A 23,245-nucleotide genomic window follows, 5' to 3' on the forward strand; every position below is an offset into this window, starting at 1 on the left:
CCACCTGGCCCCAAACAGAATTTGTCTTGAATGGAAACGTATTCCTCCTGTTTTGTTTTGTGGTGGACCCCTCCGCCTGCTCCTGAGGGTGGGACTCTTTCCTTGCTCCCTGCAAAGCTGGTGACAATTTGCAGCTTCCCCTGCAAAGCCTCATGCTGCCCCTCTCTGTTGACAGGTATTGATATTAAGATTCAGGCAAGGGGAGAAACTCTCTTTATGTTACAAAGGAGTGTTATTCTGATTTGACAAGATTTCTTTTTTCTTTTTCTCTCTGAACATCTGCAGCTCCCTCAGGATGGTGCTGAACACTAAAAATAAAACACTTGCAGCTGATGATTCACCTCTTTTTCACTGAGTCAGGGCTGTAGATGCTATGGTAAAATTCAGTGACATAAGAGAGTTGTAAAAATGGAAATAAAACGGCTGCATCCAGAATGAGTTTAGAAGATGGTCCTAGTAAATTGTGCATGCCCAAACGCAACCCTAATATCTGAACACTCTGACTTCTTCCAGACTTGACGCGAGGAGACGGTTCCAATGATGTGTTACTACAGCCCTCGAGGTTACCTGGGTCTCTGAGGGGTCTGCGCTTGGAGCTGTTCACCGCAGATGTCGGTAGGAGATATAAAGTGTATCTGACATTATGCTTAGAAGAAAGCAGCAGATCATATCGCCTCCCAGTCAGTCTTGTTCAAGGCAGGACTTCCTCAGCATAACTCAATTACCTTTGTGAATAGGCAGAATTAAAAACCCAGTCAGCATTGCCATTACCTCACATAGAGTGATGAAGAGACAGCCAGCTCTAATAGAAGAAATTCTCCTGGTGGAAAGCTTGCTTCCACCACTGTGAAATTTCATCGTTAGAAATTCATTTCTATTAGCCTTGCAGGTTTTGGTCTCTTAAAAGGGCTCCACACTAAAATACAAATATGCAATTACGGCATAGTACATTAAAAAAAACACAAAAAAATTGATTTTATAACTGGCTAGAAGGCTATGTGTAAATGGTGCCGAAGGCCTACATCTCTAGTAATGTGTCTTTCAGAATGTTAGATTCAACATTTTAAAATTATTTTTATGAAAATCACAGAGTCATTAAGCTGGCAAATGATGAAGCTGTGAGACGCAGCTCATATATGGGATGACAGAATTGAACCTAAGTGATGCCTCTTCGCTAGAATGGGAAATGGAAGCTTACGTCTATGAAAATGAGATCTTCTAACACTAAATGTCAAGCGCTGCACTTAGGTTAGAATAAGAGGGCAGCAGTGCTTTGTGCCTGACACATGTGACGACATCATACAGCCTTTGTTGACAGCAAACTTAAAGCTCATAGGTTTATGTAGTTTCACAATCAAATGACTACTACAGTCAGTGGCCCTAAATCATAAGGAAGTTATGGCCACTCTTCCCCGTAAGGAATACGTAGTGAGAGGAGTAGACAGCAAAGAGCCTCATGTCTGAGGCTTTAAAGTCCCAGGTTCAATCCACCACACCACCATGAGCCAGAGCTGAGCAGTGCTCTGGTTAAGAACAAAAGCAAGCAAGCAAACAAACAACAATGACAACAACCTCCCTCGAGTATTTAGTAAATTTTGTTTGGTTCTGGGTGTCATATTTTGAAAATTATTTGCCAACTGGCATATAAACAGAGATGAATGACCTGAAACCATTTCCTTCAAGGTATAGTTGAATGAATGCAAAATAATCATGTAGAATAATTAAATTTATTATGTAAATCCTGTCTTATCATGGAAGATCTAGAGGTATGAGACAATGTCTGTTTATCAACTTTCAGTTGATAGAACAATTAAGTATTTAGTTAAGTAGCGTTGGAAGAAACATTTAATCTTTCGTGTTTTAGTAAATGTTTTAATCAACTATGCTCTGTCAGTGGTAACAAAATCCAGATTTTGATACATTCTCTTTGGCAAAAGAAAAATATTGAAGAGGATTCAATGTGAGCTATTGAAAACATCTTTTCTACATCTAATGAACACATGTAATATACGCTAGCAGTTAAGTTCTACTATAAAGATTGTTGAAGATGTTCTCTTCTACTTGTTTTTATATTATTTGCTTCTCTAAAACCCTGCCTGTTTTTAAAGTAAGGGAACTAGCAGCAGCTTGGTTGGATATGAAGCTTGTGACTGATTTCTTTCCAAATGTTTTTTTCTTGGAGATAAAAAAAAAAAAATCACAGCTGTTCAGAAACTACCTCAAGGCAGGTGGCCACCCTCACATGTTTCTGAAGGAGTGCACACATTCATTCGCTGTGCATAAATCTGTTTGATCTAGTGTTTATACAAGCTTATTTTTTAAATGTGAGCACTTACTGTGGTGATGTGTCAGCTGAAACTTCTTGGCAGAGTAACAGTGGTCATTCCATTTGGCAGCCTGTGCCCAAGCTGAATTCACACTAATTGCCCGTGAGTCTCTGCTCACTGTTGCTCTCTCACGACCAGGGATAGTTTTTCTGTTAACATAAAGGTAAATTTAGTGAAAAGGAAAAAAAAAATCAACAGTAAGTATTACTTAAATGACAACAAATAGATGTACATAGTTATGTGAGGGATGCCACTCCAGTAAGGGACTGCACTAGAGAGCACTAATCAATAACTAATCAATAATCAGTAATCCAGAGTCCAGACTCAGATTTGGAAAGTCTCATTGACTTTGAATTATGTAAAAAGCTGCTACAATATGTTTTTTTTTTTTTTAAACTGTCTCTCGGGCTGGGGAGATAGCATTATGATTAGGCAAAAACACTTTCATGTCTTTGGCACTAAAGAAAGGCCCCAGGTTCAATCCTCAGCACCACCATAAGTCAGAGCTGAGAAGTTTTCTGGTAAAAAACAAACAAACAAACAAAAAAACAGACGTAGATAGCATAATGACTATGTAAAGAGACTCCCATACCTGATACTATGAAGTCCCAGGTTCAATCCCCTGCACCACCATAAGCCAGAGGTGACAAATACTCTGTTTTTAAAAAAAAAAAAAGGGAGTCGGGTGGTAGTGCAGCGGGTTAAGCACAAGGACCGGCATAAGGATCCTGATTCAAGCCCTGGCTCCCCACCTGCAGGGGAGTTGCTTCCCAAGCAGTGAAGCAGGTCTGTAGGTGTCCATCTTTCTCTCCCCTTCTTTGTCTTCCCCTCCTCTCTCCATTTCTCTCTGTCCTAACAACAACGACAGCAATAACAACAATGATATCCACAACAACAATAAAACAACAAGGACAACAAAAGGGAATAAATAAATATTAAGAACAAAACAAAACAAAAAAACACAAAACAAAAACAGCACAACAGTGACAAAAGCAAGCCAAAGCCCTCTCATGGCCAGAAGGTGGCTTACCTGGGAAAGATGGCTCAGCAAGCTCGAGATGGGGTCAGCCGCCTAGTGGGGCCACAGGAGGCCCTGGGGGCTCTAGAGGAGGCCATGAATGGTGGGGTGGTCTTGCTGAAATTGGGACCAGAAGGACTGGGCATGGACTTCTGACATGGCCTGGGGGAGAGAATGACTGGAGATGAGAAATTGGGCAGATTTAACAGCAGCAGCCACTATGAGTTTGGGAACAGAAGAGCAGCCCTCAGAGACTCACTGTATGCTGGCCTTGGCCTCTTGAAGTAAAGGAAAACAGGGCTCACTGTGGCCTTTGCTCTGGAATGAGGTTTGAGGAGCCAGAATCCTGAAGAATTGCCTCCTATGGGGCTGGCAGGGTCTCACCTGGTTAAGCGCACACACTACAGTGCACAAGGACCCAGGTTCAGGCCCCCGTCTCCACCCGAAGGGGGAAAGCTTCATGAGTAGTGAAGCAGGGCTGCGGGTGTCTCTCTGTCTCTCTCCCTCTGTATCTCCCCTTTTCCTTTCAATTTCTGACTGCCTCTATCCAATAAAAAAAAAAAAAGAGAGAGAGAGAATTGTCCCCTCCCAGATTTCCCTAAAATCTAATCCTGGGCTCTGTCCCCCACCCCCTTCCTCCTGTATAAATAGCTGACATTCTTTGAAGGGTGGGGTCTGCTTGGAGTCTCTGGCCTCAGACTTCAGGCTCAAGTGGCAAGAAAGCAGATTTCTCTTCATGCACAAGCTGGGGAGACAGGGTCTGACTCTCGGTGGCACTGACAGTGGGTCCTTATTCAGCTTCATTTTGGTGTCTCTCTCTCCTCTCAGTTTAGACCCTTTTCCCCTCCCCCTCTATCTCTGTCTAAACTAAACACAAAAGTGCTCCTAGGGAGGCCCGCCAGCAGTGGGTCCCATAGGAGTGTATCCTTGGGTTCATCTCCCAGTACAAAACAGACAAATAAAACAGACTGCACCACTGCCCGGTCTCCGCAATGTCTTGTATCTCTTACAACAGTCTTGCAAGATCAGTGTGGTCATTACTCGCATTTACAGATGAGGAAACAGAGGCTTACAGGGGTTAAATGAATTTCTGAAACTAATAGGACTAGTAAGTTGATGGTGGTGTCAATATTTAGATCAGTTTTCCCCAATTTTCTAACTTCACAGTCTAGGTCATTAACTCATTACTTGGTATATTCCTTTCAGTTAATTTTTGTAATGTTGTGTCACCAGTACTTGTCAGTCTTTCTCCAGCCTGTGCTGATTATACTTTCAGCAAAGCTGACTTGTCCTCTGGAAGAGGGGTGGAGCCTCTGATGGAAAGCAGTGAGCTGGAAAGCACATTATTACATAACTCCCTGTGACACAGCACTAGGAACTTGTAAGAAGTTGTCCTGATGTATTAAAAAAATACCCCCCCCCTTTTCAAATTAAGCAAATATGTTTCCTTAGTTGAAAGATAACTTAGAATTTAACTCTACCTTTAACATGGGTTGGGAGATGAAACCAAAACCTTAAATGTACCTTCAAATGCTATTATAGAACCAACAGTGTGTGCAGTCCTGGAAAATGCTGAGTTATCAAGAATAATAGAGGTTAGTGCTGTAGTTAGCATTTCAATGTCACGATTACAAATTCTGCAGGATAGTCGCTGAATATCTGATGTTTCTTGAAAGGGCTATGATCCTCAGAATTGTATACTAATTCTCAAATTCTTTTTATATAATGCAGAATCCCTTTAAAGAATTAAAAAGTCTAGTCCAGGAGGTGGCGCAGTGATAAAGCTTTGGACTCTCAAGCATGAGGTCCTGAGTTCAATCCCCGGCAGCACATGTGCCAGAGTGATGCCTGGTTCTTTCTCTCTCCTCCTATCTTTCTCATTAATAAATAAATAAAATCTTTTTTTTTTTTTTTTAAAAAAAGCCACTTATATACTAGTGAGGACATTATGACTTTTTTTTCTTACTAACTCTATTTTTTTTTTTTTTGCCTTCGGGGTTATAGCTGGGGTTCGATGCCTGCACTATGAATCCACTGCTCCTGGAGGTCATCCCCCCATTTTTGTAGCCCTTGTTATTTTTATTGTTGCCATTGCTGTTGTTGCTGAACAGGACAGAGAGAACTAGAGAGAGGAAGGGAAGACAGAGAGAGACACGTGCAGACCTGCTTCACCGCCTGTGAAGCGATCCCCCTACAAGTGGGGAGCCGGGGGCTCGAGTTGGGATCCTTCCGCCCACTGGTTCTTGTGCTTCGTGCCACATGCGATTAACCCGATGTGTCACCGCCCACCCCTCACCCCTCCCCCCCCCCGCCTGACATTTTTAAGTTGAAGAAATGTCTAGAGGCAGGGGAGATAGCTTATCTGACTTTGCCATGCATCTGACCCGGGTTCCACCCCCTGGCACACCACCTGAGTGTACATCCCAACTAAAACTCGAGGACACTTGACACGATGCCGTCTTTCTGTCCCTCTTTCTACTTGAGAAAGCTGGCCTGAGTGTGAAGTCTCTGTGATGAAAAAAAAAAGTAGAAAAAGAAATATCTAGAATTAATATTAACTTCAATTTTGGTGGTTAAGCTAGAAATGTGATCCTAAAGTCTCCAAGTAAATTATTTTAATTTCCCCATGTAATACAGTCTCCATGTATGAAGGATTATTACTTTCCTCTCTGTAACTTTACTGAGGTGTTAGATAAGTGTGCATAACATTACGTGCACCAGTGTTCACTTACTGATAATTGTATTTGACCCTTTCTCTTTTCCACTTGTAGACTGTGAACTTCTTAGCTGAGGCTTTATTAGTCTCCTTATTTTACTCTTGATATTAATCAATAAAATTCTGGGGATAGCAATCATACCCTGGGGACTTCTAACTGCTTATGAAAATGTCAGCATGAGAAGAAAGATAAAGTAACCCACCTTTCTCTAGATCTGCAGAATATACATACACAATTTTATTTTTGCTATAATGCCACCTTTGCAGATTTTATTTCTAACAAAGGAGTCTTGTAGGATGCCTGGGTTTCAAGTAGTGTTTTTATGTTCTGGGAAAGTCAGTTGTAACCTCTGCAATTCTTTTGCTCATCTTACATAGTGATTTCTTGTTCAGAAAATAATATTCAAACCAACATGTCAGTTTTATGAAAATCAACATACTCAAAAGTTAAAACTTTCAAAGGGGGGGGGTCGGCGGTAGCGCATCGGGTTAAGCGCACGTGGCGCAAAGCAAAAGGATCCTGGTTACACCCCCCCGCTCCCCACCTGCAGGGGAGTCGCTTCACAGGCGGTGAAGCAGGTCTGCAGGTGTCTTTCTCTCCCTCTCTCGATTTCCAACAACAACAACAGGTCTGCTTCACCACTCAGGAAGCTCTCCCCCTGCAGGTGGGGACTAGGAGCTTGAACCTGAGTCCTTGCGCACTGTAATGTGTGTGCTTCACCAGGTGAGGCACTGCATGGTCCCTAAATAAATCATTTTGTAAGAGATTATAGGCCAGGGAGTCTGGCCGTAGCTCCGCGGGTTAAGCGCAGGTGGCACAAAGCACAAGGACCAGCATAAGGATCCCGGTTTGAGCCCCCGGCTCCCCACCTGCAGGGGAGTCGCTTCACAGGCGGTGAAGCAGGTCTGCAGGTGTCTGTCTTTCTCTCCCCCCCTCTTTCTTCCCCTTCTCTCTCCATTTCTCTCTGTCAACAACGATGACATCAACAACAACAATATGCTACAACAACAATAAAAAACAAGGGCAACAAAAGGGAAAATAAATAAATGAATAAATATAAATTAAAAAATAAAATGAAAATGAAAAAAAAAGTTTTAAAAAGGGATTATGGGCCAGACAGCCTGGTCTATAGTGAAAGAACAGAACAGAGCTACGTGTTTGTCTGGACGCAGGTGGAGGTGGAGAATTTGCCTCCAGGGAGGACAGGGCCTTTGAGGTAATGTCCATCTGCACTGGTGTGTGACTGATTACACAGTCTATGAACTTTCCAAACCTCTTTGAACTGTACATTGAAAGTGCGTGCCTTTTATATTGTGTGAATCACACTTCCATAAAGCCGATGATCTATCAAGTCAAATTGCGGAGAAGGAAAGCAGGCATCTCAAATGAAACATGGAAGAAACTAAACACATTGTAAGAAATGGTGAGGCCTGACTAACTACTATGAGAGTTGTGAGTGAGGGACTGAGACCAAGGCAGACGGTTCATGCATGCTGTCTATTATATCATACAGGGTGTCAGTCATTTTCATTTTACCAGAGCACTGGTGTTCAGCTCTTTTTTCTTTTTTTTTTTTTGCCCCCAGGGTTATTGCTGGGCTCGGTGCCTGCACCATGAATCCACCGCTCCTGGAGGCCATTATCTTCCCCTTTTGTCGCCCTTGTTTTATCATTGCTGTGGTTATCATCATTGTTGCCGTTGGCTGCTGTCGCTGGACAGGACAGAGAGAAACTGAGAGAGGAGGGAAGGCTGAGAAGGAGAAAGACAGACACCTGCAGACCCGCTTCACCACCTGTGGAAGCAACTCCCCTGCAGGTGGGGAGCCGGGGGCTCGAACCGGGATCCTTACTCTGGTCCTTGCGCTTTGTGCCACGTGCCCTTAACCCACTGTGCTACCGTCCGACTCCCTATACTGTTCCGCTCTAGCTTGTGGTGGTACAGGGATTGAACCTGGGACTTTAGAACCTCATGCTTGAGAGTCTCTTTGCATAACCATTATGTTGTCTACCCCCGATCCAAATTAGATCTCTGTGCTTGTTTTTAGGGCCCTTATACTTGAAATGATCTTTTCGAAGTTTTCTTTGACACAACCTGTATCTGTGACTGTGGTGGAAGCCGAGAGCATTAGCAGCTCTGCCTGTTGAGTTTAATTCCTCCTTTGGGTTACTAGTTTACTCTTAGAGGTTCATAACATTTACCCTCTCCCCACTTTCTGTATTTAGAAATTATCACCCTAGAACAGACCAGGAATCTTATAGACTAGGGTGAAATCCCTTAGTAATTCACATGATCACATTTGTAGTAGTATTCCTCAGGGAGGAAAAAAAAAAATCTCATTTCAATCCCAGCTAGAAGGCAGCTTATTCAGTAATGCCTCAGGAATCAAACTTATTGTATAATTTTAATAAGAAAATATATTGTAAGAAATTCATACCCTGGCAAAGGGACAAATCAGACAAGACATTTCCATGTCTTTCATAAAGTTTTTTCCACAGTGGCAGACTGACATATAAAGTTTTATTCCAGGGATGCCTTTCATGTTTAACTTTTCCAAAAAATAAATTACTTCTGAGCAATCAAATAAAACCTTTGATAAATCAAATGTAAACTATTTTCTACAGTATATTATAGGTTCAGAGTGGGTTATTATACGTACTTTTTATGTTGTATATGACTGAACTCCTTGTTGATTTGATATTATCTTTAACTTCCTTAAAAAAAACCCCCTCCCCTTTAGGGAGCCGGGTGGTAGCGCAGCGGGTTGTGTGAAGCGCAAGGACAGGCTTAAGGATCCTGGTTCGAGCCCCTGGCTCCCCACCTGCAGGGGAGTCACTTTACAGGTGGTGAAGCAGGTCTGCAGGTGTCTGTCATTCTCTCCCCTCTCTGTCTTCCCCTCCTCTCTCCATTTCTCTCTGTCCTATCTAACAAGGACGACATCAGTAACAACAACAATAATAGCTACAACAACAATAACAAAAAAAGCACTTTATAAAAAAAGATGACCTCCGGGAGAGCTCTGCCTATGAGACACCGGCCCTGTGCGTGCATCATTGCGGGCACATACAGCCTCCCTGCGCACTTTGGGGTGTGGGAGGCTGCAGTCCGGGGTCCTGGGGTTTCCAGCTTGGCAGTGGCTGCGGTATTCACGGCCCTGGAACCTCTCCAGACAACTGCGCAGCACCGCCTCTTCCAGTGGCCAGAGTAATACAAAAAAGAATGAAAGAAGTAGATAATGTTGAAAGTATAAAAGAAGAACAATACATCTCAGTTGAGGCTGTTGGAAGTTACTTCTGGAAACTGAACTTGTGTGGCTCAGCTAGCTGGAATACCAAAGGAGACCACTGGGGACTGAAACAAGACAGGACTAGAATGACCACAGGAACCCACTAAATCACCGGTGAGTACAAACACGTGTGGCTGGTGACAGAGAGGAGAGAGGAGCCTAAGGAGAGATTAAATGACTGCTAACAGTTCAGCAGTTTATCAGTGGAGACACCACCTCCAGTCTGCTCCACCAACAAGGGGACAGCTTAAGGGAGGAGAGGACTCCCCAGAGACTCACCAAGTGCAACTCTGAGTCTCCATTGCTACTACCCTCAGAATCTGGAGCAGCAACAGGGAGGGACACCAGGGGACAGAGATCTAACCGGGAAACTCAGGAGAAGACCTATACCTCGGTGGCATAGGTGAGGGGCTGTGAAAGTCTCTTTGCATAACCACTGGACTATCTCTGCCACACCCTGCTTTATCTCTTGGTCAGGAGTCAGTGATTAAGCTAAGAAGCCTATTGAAAGTTTAAAAGCCCTCAGGCTCCTATAGCCTACAGGGAAGAAGAAAAAAAAAGGCTTTTAAACCACTGAGCTCCAACTCAGGGATTGAAACAACTGTTAATTTCCACCACTGTGAACCCTTTAATTAACTTACTTAGACACAAGTCAATCCAGGCAATAGTGATTAATAATTTGAAAAGTACTGATAAAGGGAACTCATAACATAATATATAAAATGGTTAAAACAACAACAAAAAATATTGAAGAATCGAACCAGGACAAGAGTCCAGCTAAAAGTCCTCCATAGGGTGAAGCACAAAATAACGAGTTCAACATCCAAACATTAGCTAAGGAAATAATAACAGGAGTGAGTAAAAGAATTTGAAAAAAATTATAATCAGAAATGCAGGAACAACAAATGAGAATATGGAAGAAAATACTAATTATCTCATGGTTATTAGAGAGCTGAAAGCTGAAATTGCTGAGCTAAGAATGCAACTAGCTGAACAAGCTAAAACAGTATTAGAGCAGGGCAACAAAATAGATGAACTCCAGAAAACAGTAGAGGGCAGAGAGAATAGAATAAATGAGGCTGAAGTCAGAATTAGCAAGATTGAGGATGAATTAGAGATAACTAAAAAAGAAGTAAGAGATCTCAAAAAGAGATTAAAAGATGCTGAAAACAACAACAGAGTCCTATGGGATGACTTCAAAAGAAACAATATACGCATTATTGGCATACCAGAAGAAGAAAGGGAAGGAGAGGAAGAAAGCATTTGCCAGGCCATAGTAGCTGAAAACTTCTCTGGTCTAGACAACATCAAAGACATAAAGATTCAAGAAGCCCAGAGGGTCCCAAACAGAATTAACCCAGACCTAAAGACACCAAGACATATCATACTTAGAATGGAAAGGAATAAGGATAAAGAAAGGATCCTGAAGGCTGCAAGAGAAAAACAAAGAGTCACCTACAAAGGAAAACCCATAAGATTAGCAGCAGACTTCTCCATACAAACACTACAGGCCAGAAGAGAATGGCAAGATATCTATGGAGTGCTCAATGAGAAAGGCTTTCAGCCAAGAATACTATATCCTGCTAGACTGTCATTCAAACTAGAGGGAGGCATCAAAACATTCTCAGACAAGCAACAGTTGAAGGAATCAACCATCACCAAGCCTGCCCTGAAAGAACTTCTGAAAGGTCTCCTATAAACAATCAGACCACCACAAATAGGCCATATATCAAAACACTCTAAAACTCTGCAAGAATGGCGTTAAAATATCTTCAATCTTTCATATCAATAAATGTCAATGGCCTGAATTCACCTATTAAAAGACACAGAGTAGGAAGATGGATCAGAAAACACAATCCAACAATATGCTGTCTACAGGAAACCCACCTAACTCAACAAGACAAATACAGACTAAAGTGAAAGGATGGAAAACTATCATACAAGCCAATGGCCCACAAAAAAGGGCAGGAACAGCTATTCTCATATCTGACATGATAGACTTTAAAATAGATAAGATTAAAAAAGATAGGAATGGACACTACTTAATGTTCAGAGGATCAGTCAATCAAGAGGACTTAACAATTATTAATATCTATGCACCCAATGAGAAGCCATCTAAATACATCAAACTTCTACTGAAAGAGCTACAACAATATATTAACAGTAACACAATCATAGTAGGGGACTTCAACACCCCACTATCTCAACTTGACAGATCACCCAGGTAGAAAATCAATAAAGACATAAGGGAGCTAAATGAAGAGATAGATAAACTAGAACTATTGGATATTTTCAGAATCATTCATCCCAAGAAACTGGAATACACATTTTACTCAAATCCACATGGGTCATTCTCAAGGATAGACCATATGTTAGGCCACAAAGACAGCATCAGCCAATTCAAAAGCATTGAAATCATCCCAAGCATCTTCTCAGACCACAGTGGAATTAAACTAACACCTAACAATCAACAAAAGATTAGTAACAGTCCCAAAATGTGGAAGCTTGAACAGTACACTTCTTAACAACTTCTGGGTCAAAGAGGAAATCAAGGAAGAAAACAAAATATTTCGTGAGTTCAATGAAAATGAAGACACAAGCTATCAAAATATTTGGGACACAGCTAAAGCAGTTCTAAGAGGGCAGTTCATAGCTATACAAGCACACATTAGGAAACAAGAAAAAGCACAAATAAACAGCCTGATTGCACATCTTAAAGACCTAGAAGAAGAAGAACAAAGGAACCCTAAAGCAACCAGAAGGACAGAAATCACTAAAGTTAGGGCAGAAATAAATAACATTGAGAATAGGAAAACCATACAAAAGATCAACGAAAGTAAATGTTGGTTCTTCGAAAGAGTAAACGAAATCAACAAACCTTTAGCCAGACTCACAAAACAAAAAAGGAAGAAGACCCAAATAAATAGGATAGTAAATGAAAGAGGAGATATCACAACAGTCACCGCAGAAATTCAACATATCATACGAGGCTTCTATGAACAACTATATGCCACCAAGCTAGAGAACCTGGAAGAAATGGACAATTTCCTAGATACCTACCAACTTCCAAAACTAAGTATAAAGAGGAAGTGGATAACATGAACAGGCCCATCACAGCTAATGAAATTGAAACAGTTATCAAAAATCTTCCCAAAAATAAAAGTCCTGGACCAGATGGTTTTACAAATGAAATCTACAAAACCTTCAAAGAAGAACTAATACCTCTACTTTGAAAAGTCTTCCAGAAGATTGAAGACACTGGAATACTCCCTGCCAGCTTCTATGAAGCCAACATCACCCTGATACCAAAAGCAGACAGGGACACAACCAAAAAAGAAAACTACAGACCAATATCTCTGATGAACATAGATGCGAAAATATTGAACAAGATTCTAGCCAACCGGATACAGCAGTATATCAAAAAGATTGTCCATCATGACCAAGTGGGGTATATCCCAGGCATGCAAGGTTGGTTTAATATATGTAAATCAATCAATGTGATCCATCACATCAACAAAAGCAAGACCAAAAATCACATGGCCATATCAATAGATGCAGAGAAAGCCTTTGACAAAATACAACATCCCTTTATGATCAAAACACTACAAAAAATGGGAATAGATGGGAAATTCCTGAAGATAGTGGAGTCTATATATAGCAAACCTACAGCCAACATCATACTCAATGGTGAAAAACTGGAAGCATTTCCCCTCAGATCAGGTACTAGACAGGGCTGCCCACTATCACCATTACTATTCAACATAGTGCTGGAAGTTCTTGCCATAGCAATCAGGCAGGAGCAAGGAATTAAAGGCATACAGATTGGAAGAGAAGAAGTCAAACTCTCCTTATTTGCAGATGACATGATAGTATACATGGAAAAACCTAAGGAATCCACCAAGAAGCTTTTGGAAATCAACAGGCAATACAGTAAGGTGTCAGGCTACAAAATTAACATTCAAAAGTCAGTGGCATTCCTCTATGCAAGCACTAAGTTAGAAGAAATTGAAATCCAGACATCAATTCCTTTTACTGTAGCAACAAAAACAATAAAATATCTAGGAGTAAATCTAACCAAGGAAGCGAAAGACTTGTATACTGAAAATTATGAGTCACTACTCAAAGAAATTGAAAAAGACACAAAGAAGTGGAAAGATATTCCATGTTCATGGGTTGGAAGAATTAACATCATCAAAATGAATATATTACCCAGAGCCATCTACAAATTTAATGCTATCCCCATCAAGATCCCAAGCACATTTTTTAGGAGAATAGAACAAATGCTACAAATGTTTATCTGGAACTAGAAAAGACCTAGAATTGCCAAAACAATCTTGAGAAAAAAGAACCGAACTGGAGGCATCACACTCCCAGAATTCAAACTGTATTATAGGACCATTGTCATCAAAACTTCTTGGTACTGGAACATGAATAGACACACTGACCAGTGGAGTAGAATTGAGAGCCCAGAAATGAGGCCCCACACCTATGGACATCTAATCTTTGACAAAGGGGCCCAGACTATTACATGGGGAAAGCAGAGTCTCTTCAACAAATGGTGTTGGAAACAATGGGTTGAAACATGCAGAAGAATGAATCTAAATCACTGTATTTCACCAAATACAAAAGTAAATTCCAAGTGGATCAAGGACTTGGATGTTAGACCACAAACTATCAGATACTTAGAGGAAAATATTGGCAGAACTCTTTTCCGCATAAATTTTAAAGACATCTTCAATGAAACGAATCCAATTACAAAAAAGACTAAAGCAAGCATAAACCTATGGGACTACATCAAATTAAAAGCTTCTTCATAGCAAAAGAAACCACTACCCAAACCAAGAGACCCCCTCACAGAATGGGAGAAGATCTTTACATGTCATACATCAGATAAGTGTTTAATAACCAACATATATAAAGAGCTTGCCAGACTCAACAAGACAACAAATAACCCCATCCAAAAATGGGGGGAGGACTTGGACAGAATATTCACCACAGAAGAGATTCCAAGGCCGAGAAACACATGAAAAAATGCTCCAAGTCTCTGATTGTCAGAGAAATGCAAATCAAGACAACAATGAGATATCACTTCACTCCTGTGAGAATGTCATACATCAGAAAAGGTAACAGCAGCAAATGATGGAGAGGGTGTGGGGTCAAAGGAACCCTCCTGCACTGCTGGTGGGAATGTCAATGGGTCCAACCTCTGTGGAGAACAGTCTGGAGAACTCTCAGAAGGCTAGAAATGGACCTACTCTATGACCCTGCAATTCCTCTCCTGGGGATAGATCCTAAGGAACCCAACACACCCAGCCAAAAAGATCTGTGTACACATATGTTCTTGGCAGCACAATTTGTAATAGCCAAAACCTGGAAGCAACCCAGGTGTCCAACAACAGATGAGTGGCTGAGCAAGTTGTGGTATATATACACAATGGAATACAACTCAGCTGTAAAAAATGGTGACTTCACCATTTCAGCCGATCTTGGATGGACCTTGAAAAAATCATGTTGAGTGAAATAAGTCAGAAACAGAAGGAGGAATATGGGATGATCTCACTCTCAGGCAGAAATTGAAAAACAAGGTCAGAAAAGAAAACACAAGTAGAACCTGAAATGGAATTGGCGTATTGCACCAAAGTAAAAGACTCTGGGGTGGGTGGGGGGGGAGAATACAGATCCATGAAGGATGATAAATGACATAGTGGGGGTTGTATTGTTATATGGGAAACTGGGGAATGTTATGCATGTACAAACTATTGTATTTACTGTTGAATGTAAAACATTAATTCCTCAATAAAGAAATAAAAAAAATAATAATAAAAAGAAAACCCTACACTTCAAAAAAAAAAAAAAAGATGACCTCCACCAATGTGTCTTGAAGCCCCGCTTCCCCAGAGCCCTGCCCTACTAGGGAAAGAGAGAGACAGGCTGGGAGTATGGATCCACCTGCCAATGTCCATGTTCAGTGGGGAAGCAATTACAGAAGCCAGACCTTCCACCTTCTGCACCCCACAATAATTCTGGTACCATACTTCCAGAAGGGTAAAGAATAGGAAAGCTATCAGGGGAGGGGATGGGAAATGGAGTTCTGATGGTGGGAACTGTGTGGAGTTGTACCCCTCCTATCCTATGGTTTTTGTCAGTGTTTCCTTTTTATAAATAAAAATACAAAAGTCATCTTACAAGTGGGACTAGGTAGCATAATGATTATGCTGAGAGACTCATGCTTGAGGCTCCTAAGTCTCCAAAGTCCCAGGTCCAATTCCCTGCACCACCATAAACCAGAGCTGAGCAGTGGTCTGGTTAAAAAAAAATTTCATCTTACCTATTTCCATGTTGAAATGGACTTAACAGTGACTGGGGAGGTGGGTCAGCTGTGGAATGTAGTTCTTGTAAGCAGAAGGTCCTGAGTTTGATCATTGGCAGTAAACATGCCAAGTGATGCCCTGGTTCTCACTCTCTTTCATAAATAAATGAGAAAATGAAACCATGACATAATAGCTAGCTTTCACAGATAGATAACTAAGTCTATCAGCTAGTATTCTTTTTAATTTTATTTTTTTATTGTCTATTTTATTTACTGGATAGAGACAGCCAGAAATCAAGAAGGAAGGAGGTGATAGAGAAGGAGAGGCAGACAGACCCCTGCAGCCCTGCTTCACCACTTGTAAAGCTTTCCTCCTGCAGGTGGGGACCTGGGGGCTGGATCCTGAGTGCTTGTGCACTGTAATATGTGTGCTCAACCAGGTGTGTCACCACTTGGCCCCCAGATAAGGATTCTAGGTTAACCAACTTAAACAGTAAACAATTATATATCAAATAAATGAAAACCTAGCAGTTATGAGAGGCTGTAGATATCACAGTGTTAATGTCTTCTTCACAAGGACCAGGTGGTGCTGCACCTGGCCGGGCGCACAAGTTACCATGCAGGAGGACCCAGGTTCAGGCCCCAGTCCCCACCTGCAGGGGGAAGCTTCACAAGTGGGGAAGTAGGTCTGCAGGTGTCTTTGTTTCTCCACCTTCCTCTTCCCTCTCAAATTTTCTGTCTCTACCCAAAATAAATAAATAAATAAATAAACATTAAAAATAGCTCATCAACAGCATTATGAACATAAGCCCTTTCCAGTTTCCATTACTTTTTTAAAATTTTTATTTATAAAATAGAAATATTGACAAGACTGTAGGATAAGAGGGGTACAACTCCACACAATTCCCACCACCAGAACTCCGTATGCCATCCCCTCCCCTGACAGCTTTCCTATTCTTTATCCCTCTGGGAGCATGGACCCAGGGTCATTGTGGGATGCAGAAGGTGGAAGGTCTGGCTTCTGTCATTGCTTCCCCACTGAACATGGGCATTGACAGGTGGATCCACACTCCCAGTTTGCCTCTCTCTTTCCCTAGTGGGGCAGGGCTCTGGGGAAGCTGGGCTCCAGGACACATGGGTGGGGTTGTCTGTCTAGGGAAGTCTGGTCAGCATCATGCTGGCACCCGGAACCTGGTGGCTGAAAAAAGAGTTAAAATATAAAGCCAAACAAATTGTTGAACAATCATGGACCTAAAGACTGGCATAGTGCAGATGAAGTGTTGGGGGGTATTACCTGCATTCTCTTGTGGACTTCTGCTTTGAGGCGGGTTACATGTTTTTATTATTCATGCTTGGACAGTTTTTTCCCCCCACTGTCTTAGAATGAAAAAATAGACAGCAGCAACAAATGCTGGAGAGGATGTGGGGACAGAGGAACTCTTTTACATTGCTGGTGGGAATGTAAATTGGTACAGCCTCTGTGGAGAGCAGTCTGGAAAACTCTCAGAAGGCTAGACATGGACCTTCCATATGACCCAATAATTCCTCTCCTGGGGTTATACCCCAAGGACTCCATAACATCCAACCAAAAAGAGGTGTGTACTCCTATGTTCATAGCAGCACAATTCATAATAGCTAAAACCTGGAAGCAACCCAGGTGCCCAACAACAGATGAATGGCTGAGAAAGCTGTGGTATATATACACAATGGAATACTATGCAGCTATCAAGAACAATGAACTCACCTTCTCTGACCCAGCTTGGACAGAGCTAGAAGGAATTATGTTAAGTGGACTAAGTCAGAAAGTTAAAGATGAGTATGGGATGATCCCACTCATCAACAGAAGCTGACTTAGAAGATCTGAAAGGGAAACTAAAAGCAGGACCTGATCAAATTGTAAGTAGGGCACCAAAGTAAAAACCCAGTGGTGAGGGGTAGACATGTAGCTTCCTGGGCCAGTGGGGGGTGGGAATGGGCGGGAGGGATGGGTCACGGTCCTTTGGTGATGGGAATGGTGTTTATGTACACTCCTAGCAAAATGTAGACATATAAATCAGTAGTTAATTAATATGAGAGGGGGAAATCAATTGTATGTCTCAAAGGTTCTCAAAAGACAAACTGAATCTTTTTAATAGATAGGCTACGTGTTTGATATGCGGACTCTCTCAAAAGCCTAGACCAAGTAGATTAGAAGCTTCCAATAGCACAGCTATATACAAGATACTGGGTACTGTACAGCAAACCATAACAAAGGGACTTTTCAAAGTTAACCCAATTAACAAATAATGTGATGATAATATTAACTATTGATTGTCTTTTTGAACCCTAAGACAGCAGGAACCTCACATCTTCACTATAGAGCCCCTACTTCCCCCAGTCCTGGCACCCTTGGATAGGGCTCACTTTCCCGTATGCTTCTCCCAATCCAAACCAAATAATATTGCATCCGCCGATCACAACCTAACCAAAGCAACGATTGCCATCTCAACATGCTTCACCTCAGTGTGTATCCAGAGACTTCACGTGTGGAATGACAACCCTTCAGCTTCATTACTCGGGTGAGACCTTTCCTTTTATAGTACACTCTAATTTCATCTCAGGTAGTTCACTTTCTAACAAAGTCCCATAACCTAGACATACACCAGTTTCTGTGAGAGAGAGCGTATGTGCACACGTATCCATAAACTACTGCAAAATATATACCTGAAAGCAGGATTACACTAGAGTTTGCAGTGAGTACCTCCCTAACACTTCCTCTCCACTATTCCAATCTTGGGATCCATGATTGCTCAACAAATTGTTTGGCTTTGTATGTTAACTCTCTTTTCAATCACCAGGTTCCAGATGCCACCAGGATGCTGGCTAGGCTTCCCTGGATTGAAGACCCCACCAATGTGTCCTGGAGCTCAGCTTCCCCAGAGACACACCTTACTAGGGAAAGAGAGAGGCAGACTGGGAGTATGGACCGACCAGTCAATGCCCATGTTCAGCGGGGAAGCAATTACAGAAGCCAGACCCTCTACCTTCTGCAACCCTCAACGACCCTGGGTCCATGCTCCCAGAGGGCTAGAGAATGGGAAGGCTATCATGGGAGAGGGTGGGTTATGGGGATTGGGTGGTGGGAATTGTGTGGAGTTGTACCCCTCCTACCTTATGCTTTTGTTCACTAATCCTTTCTTAAATTAAAAATTTAAATAAAAAAAAAAAAGAAAAAAAAAAAAAGAAAAAATAGTATGATTTTAAGACGATGCTTGTGTTTATTTTATCCTATCTAATTGGTAATCATATCACATGCTCATTCCAGTGAGCTAATCATTGGCAACCAATGCTAATCATTGGCAAGTCTGAACTTAGATGAACTTCTGAGACTATATTTCATTCTGGAAGGCCCTTCTGATTTGCTGTGTGAATCTGAATCAGCTGCAGATGAACCCCTTCTGTCCACCTGAGGCTTTCTCTCCCTCTTCTGTTCCCTTTGCCCATGCACCAACTTTCAGATAATGATGTCCTCTCTCTCTCTCTCTCTCTCTCTCTCTCTCTCTCTCTCTCACACACACACACACACACACACACACACACACACTCCCTGTCATTATCAGAGCACTTCTTAGCTGTGGTTTATGGTGGTACAGGGGATTGAACCTGGGACTTTGGAGCCTCAGGCATGAGTCTCTTTGCATGACCTTTATCTACCCTGCCCATAATGTTCTTTTCTATACCAGAAGTTCAAGAGCTGTGCTCTGATGAAATTCATGGGGTTATTTCATTTTAGTGTTTGCTTTCTGGAGGAGAGTCAACTCCCAGAGACTATGCTACCATGGCTCTGCCCCAGAAGTCCTGAAAGTTTCTCAGCAGAGTCAGAGAAATGAAATAAATACTGGATATTTTATTACAAGGGTAGTAACAATAGCTTAACTAAATGATTACAGGGACATTGAGTATATTTTATAACTTGCATTATTCTCTTTCAAATGTCATCATATCATAAAAGCACATGTGGTATGAAGTCTTTTTTATGAAGGTTTTCACCAGATTTCTAGTCTTTCATACTTTGAGTGGCTTTAATAGTCTGTTATTATAAATAAATATCAGACATACTGAGACGTTTCTCCCCTCCACTGCTGACCTAGAGAAGGAAGGGGCATGAAGGAAGGGACAGAATGCTAGCTTTTGGCTCGGGACTACATTGCCGGGGTTTAACTTAACAACGGCTGAATCACATGGTAAGGTCATAACACAAAACAGACTGTGGAAATTATGACATTACTAGAAACTAAAGCATTTTCTTTTCCAGATCATTTATGGTATACCTGTGCCAAAGTCCTCTTGCGTGTGCACACTATTTGAGTCTATTTTGAGGAGACATATGGCATAGACTTAAGTGTGCTTATATGTGCTTATATGTATATTGGGTGAGGGGAAGTGTCTGTTACCTTACGATAGGATTATTATTGAAAAGAATAGTGAGTTGATGGTTCAGAGAGTCAGGCTTTTTTTTTTCTTTTTAGTTTTTATAAAAAGGAAACACTGAGAAAAGCCATAGGATAAGAGGGGTATAATTCCATACAATTCCCACCACCAGAACTCCGTATCCCATCCCATCCCCTGACAGCTTTCCTATTCTTTAAAAAAATTTTTTTTTAAATATATATTTATTTATTATCCCTTTTGTTGCCCTTGTTGTTTAACATTGTTGTGGTTATTGATGTCATTGTTGTTACATAGGACAGAGAGAAATGGAGAGAGGAGGAGAAGACAGAGGGGGAGAGAAAGACAGACACCTGCAGACCTGCTTCACCGCCTGTGAAGAGACTCCCCTGCAGGTGGGGAGCCGGGGTCCTTATGCCAGTCCTTGCGCTTCACACCACATGCGATTAACCTGCTGCGCCACCACCCAGACTCCTTTAAAAAATTTTAAAAATATATATATCTTTAAGCTTTCCTAAATCTTTATCCCTCTGGGAGCATGGACCCAGGGTCACTATGGGGTGCAAGAGAGTCAGTTTTAATCCTAACTATGCTTAGTAATAGAATAATGTGAATCAGTCCTTGCTCCACACTAAACCTTGGAGATGTGTTTCTTTCATAGTGTGGTGAGAAAAACAAACACTGAGATAGTTATTGTTGAATGTAATTTGGACTTTGGTTCTTCCAAATTTTGCTGTGTTAAATAGTGTGTGAGAGAAGTAACAAATTTGGAGTTGATCCTATGTTTCTCTCTTGCTCTCTCTCTCAGAGAGACTGAAAAGCAGAAAGAAGAGAGAGAGAGAGACAGAGAGAGACAGACACCCCACAGTTCCAAACTTTTCAGTGTGATGGGGGGCAGGCTCAAGCCTGGGCTGAGCACACGGCCAAGGAGCGTACTATCCACGTGAGCTATTTTGCTGACTGGATGCTGTGTTTCTCAACTAAACTAAGTTGATTATTTATTCAATAAACATTTGCTGAAATGCTCCCATAGTTGAGGCAGTTTGGTAGGTGGAGTGCACTGGAGACCTGCACGCGCCTACATGGTTTCTGCTCTCTAGTAAAACACGACGGGAAGTCCAGGGATGAGTTTACTGGTGATTCCCTGTGTGACGTGAGGAATGGGAGGAAGCTCACGGTTATTGCGGGACTCACTGTAATCAGAGAAAGCAGAGGAGGAGAGTCTAGCCTTGTCCTGTGGCCCGCCCAGAAACAGGTCTGGTGACTCAGTCCGCTGAATTCTAGGCTCCTCTTGGCTGACACTTTTCCTTCAGATTGGTAAGGTGCAGGCGCAGGGACTCCACACAGGGCTTCCCACTGCCGGAGTCAGGTCGTAAGTCTGATGCAAGCATCCTTGCATGCTATTTAATTTTTAAACTCCAGAAAAGTACCACATTATCCAGCAAAAGCAAACCTCTAGAATGCAAAGTAGCCATGGGATGATGGTTCTTTTTGTTTTTTTTTATAAAAATAAATGAGCTAGTTTAATAGATTAGGCATATGCCCTAACAATACAGATGATGCGTGTGGGTGATCATTCTGCATTGTTTCAGCTGGCTACCAGAGAAGCCCCGAGGAAACAGGGAAAATTAGGTGTCATGAATTATTCATGGTTCAGTTTAACATTCTGGTTACTTACAGGGCTTCAGGTTAGTCTGCAGAGCTAAGACTGCTCACCTTAATAAGGATGGGAATAATGATTTGGCCTATCTGTTTGCATTAGTGAGCTTCATTGTTCACTGACATAAAGCCCATGGTGTTTTCAGAAATATGCCTCTTTAAAAATAGCCACAGCTGAAAAGTATTGTATTGCATACCTTGGTGTCTGAAAGCTTTCACGTGTATGAAATATTTTATCTTTTAATGCATATGATTAATACAAGGGACCTGTATCCATCTATGGGGCTATCAGAGCTTATTGTTCAGTTTGTACATGGTGGGTTTGTATAAATCTTTACAAGCCTATTTTATCTTGGACTTAAAAATAATATCTAAAAAGGCAAACTAGGATTATACCACTGGTCTGCTTTTTGAATTCTGTTGGTAGATATTTATTTTAGAAGGAAAACTCTACTCTGTCAGTTAGATCATAATAATGATTTCCTGAGTTATTTGTTAGAATAGCTTTATGGGTAGGTTGTGTTCAATAGGTGAAATGCAATAGTGGGCCCATTCTGTAGACGGAAGTTTAGTACATTGAAACACAAAGGAGGTGATTTTGGCAAGAGTTCTACTAGACTCTACTGATAATAGACTTGCCTGTTATTATTTTTTAATCTACTGCTCCTGGTGGCCATTGTTTCCTTTCACTTCCCCTTCTCACTTTTTCTTCCTTTCTAGTTTATTTTGATATGACAGAGAGAAATTGAGAGTGGGAAGGAGTGGGAAGGAGATAAAGACACCTGCAGACCCTTTTCACTCCTTTTTTTAAAAACATTTTTTAAAAATAAAAAAAAAACGTATCCATTTATTTTCCCCTTTGTTGCTCTTGTTTTTTTATTGTTGTATTTATCATTGTTGTCGGATAGGACAGAGAGAAATGGAGAGAGGAGGGGAAGACAGAGAGGGGGAGAGAAAGACAGACACCTGCAGACCTGCTTCACCGCCTGTGAAGCGACTCCCCTGCAGGTGGGGAGCCGGGGGCTCGAACCGGGATCCTTATGCCGGTCCTTGTGCTTTGTGCCACCTGTGCTTAACCTGCTGTGCTACCGTCTGACTCCCCTTCATTGCTTTTGAAGCTGTCCTGCTGCAAGTGGGCAGCCAGAGGCTCAAACCAGCTTTCTTTTTTTTTTTTTTTTTGGCTCCAGGGTTATTGCTGGGCTTGGTGCCTGCACTACGAATCCATTGCTCCTGGAGGCTATTTTTTCCCTTTTGTTGCCATTGTTGCCTTATTGCTGCTGTTGTTAATATTGTTGTTGTCGTTGTAAACCAGGGTTCTTGCACATGTGTGCACCTAACTGAATGTGCCAACACTTGCCCCCTGATAACTGACTTAAAAAAATAAAAAAGGCTAGAAGTAGAAAGATAATATATGGAAAAGCAAAAATTAGAAATCTTTAGTAATTCCCATAGAACATTGCTAATAATCTCCTATGCTTAAAAAACTAGTTGCATCATCATAAT

The 23,245-nt window shown here is 41.6% G+C and overlaps 1 long non-coding RNA gene across 2 annotated transcripts in view; it reads right to left on the reverse strand.

Moving 5' to 3' along the window:
• The window catches only part of LOC132533509 (uncharacterized), a 545,842-nt gene continuing 522,597 nt past the window's right edge, over nucleotides 1-23,245 (reverse strand). The window contains exons 2-5 of one of the 2 annotated variants that reach the window (XR_009545402.1): nucleotides 3,605-3,781; nucleotides 3,358-3,507; nucleotides 2,337-2,476; nucleotides 1-725 (exon numbers count right to left, since the gene is read on the reverse strand). This is a non-coding gene — a long non-coding RNA (uncharacterized LOC132533509). Of the gene's footprint in view, nucleotides 726-2,336; nucleotides 2,477-3,357; nucleotides 3,508-3,604; nucleotides 4,170-23,245 lie in introns of those variants that run through there. The other variant, XR_009545401.1, reaches the window with a different exon arrangement.

Source organism: Erinaceus europaeus, chromosome 16 (genome assembly GCF_950295315.1).
Source record: "Erinaceus europaeus chromosome 16, mEriEur2.1, whole genome shotgun sequence".
NCBI classification, from domain to species: domain Eukaryota; kingdom Metazoa; phylum Chordata; class Mammalia; order Eulipotyphla; family Erinaceidae; genus Erinaceus; species Erinaceus europaeus.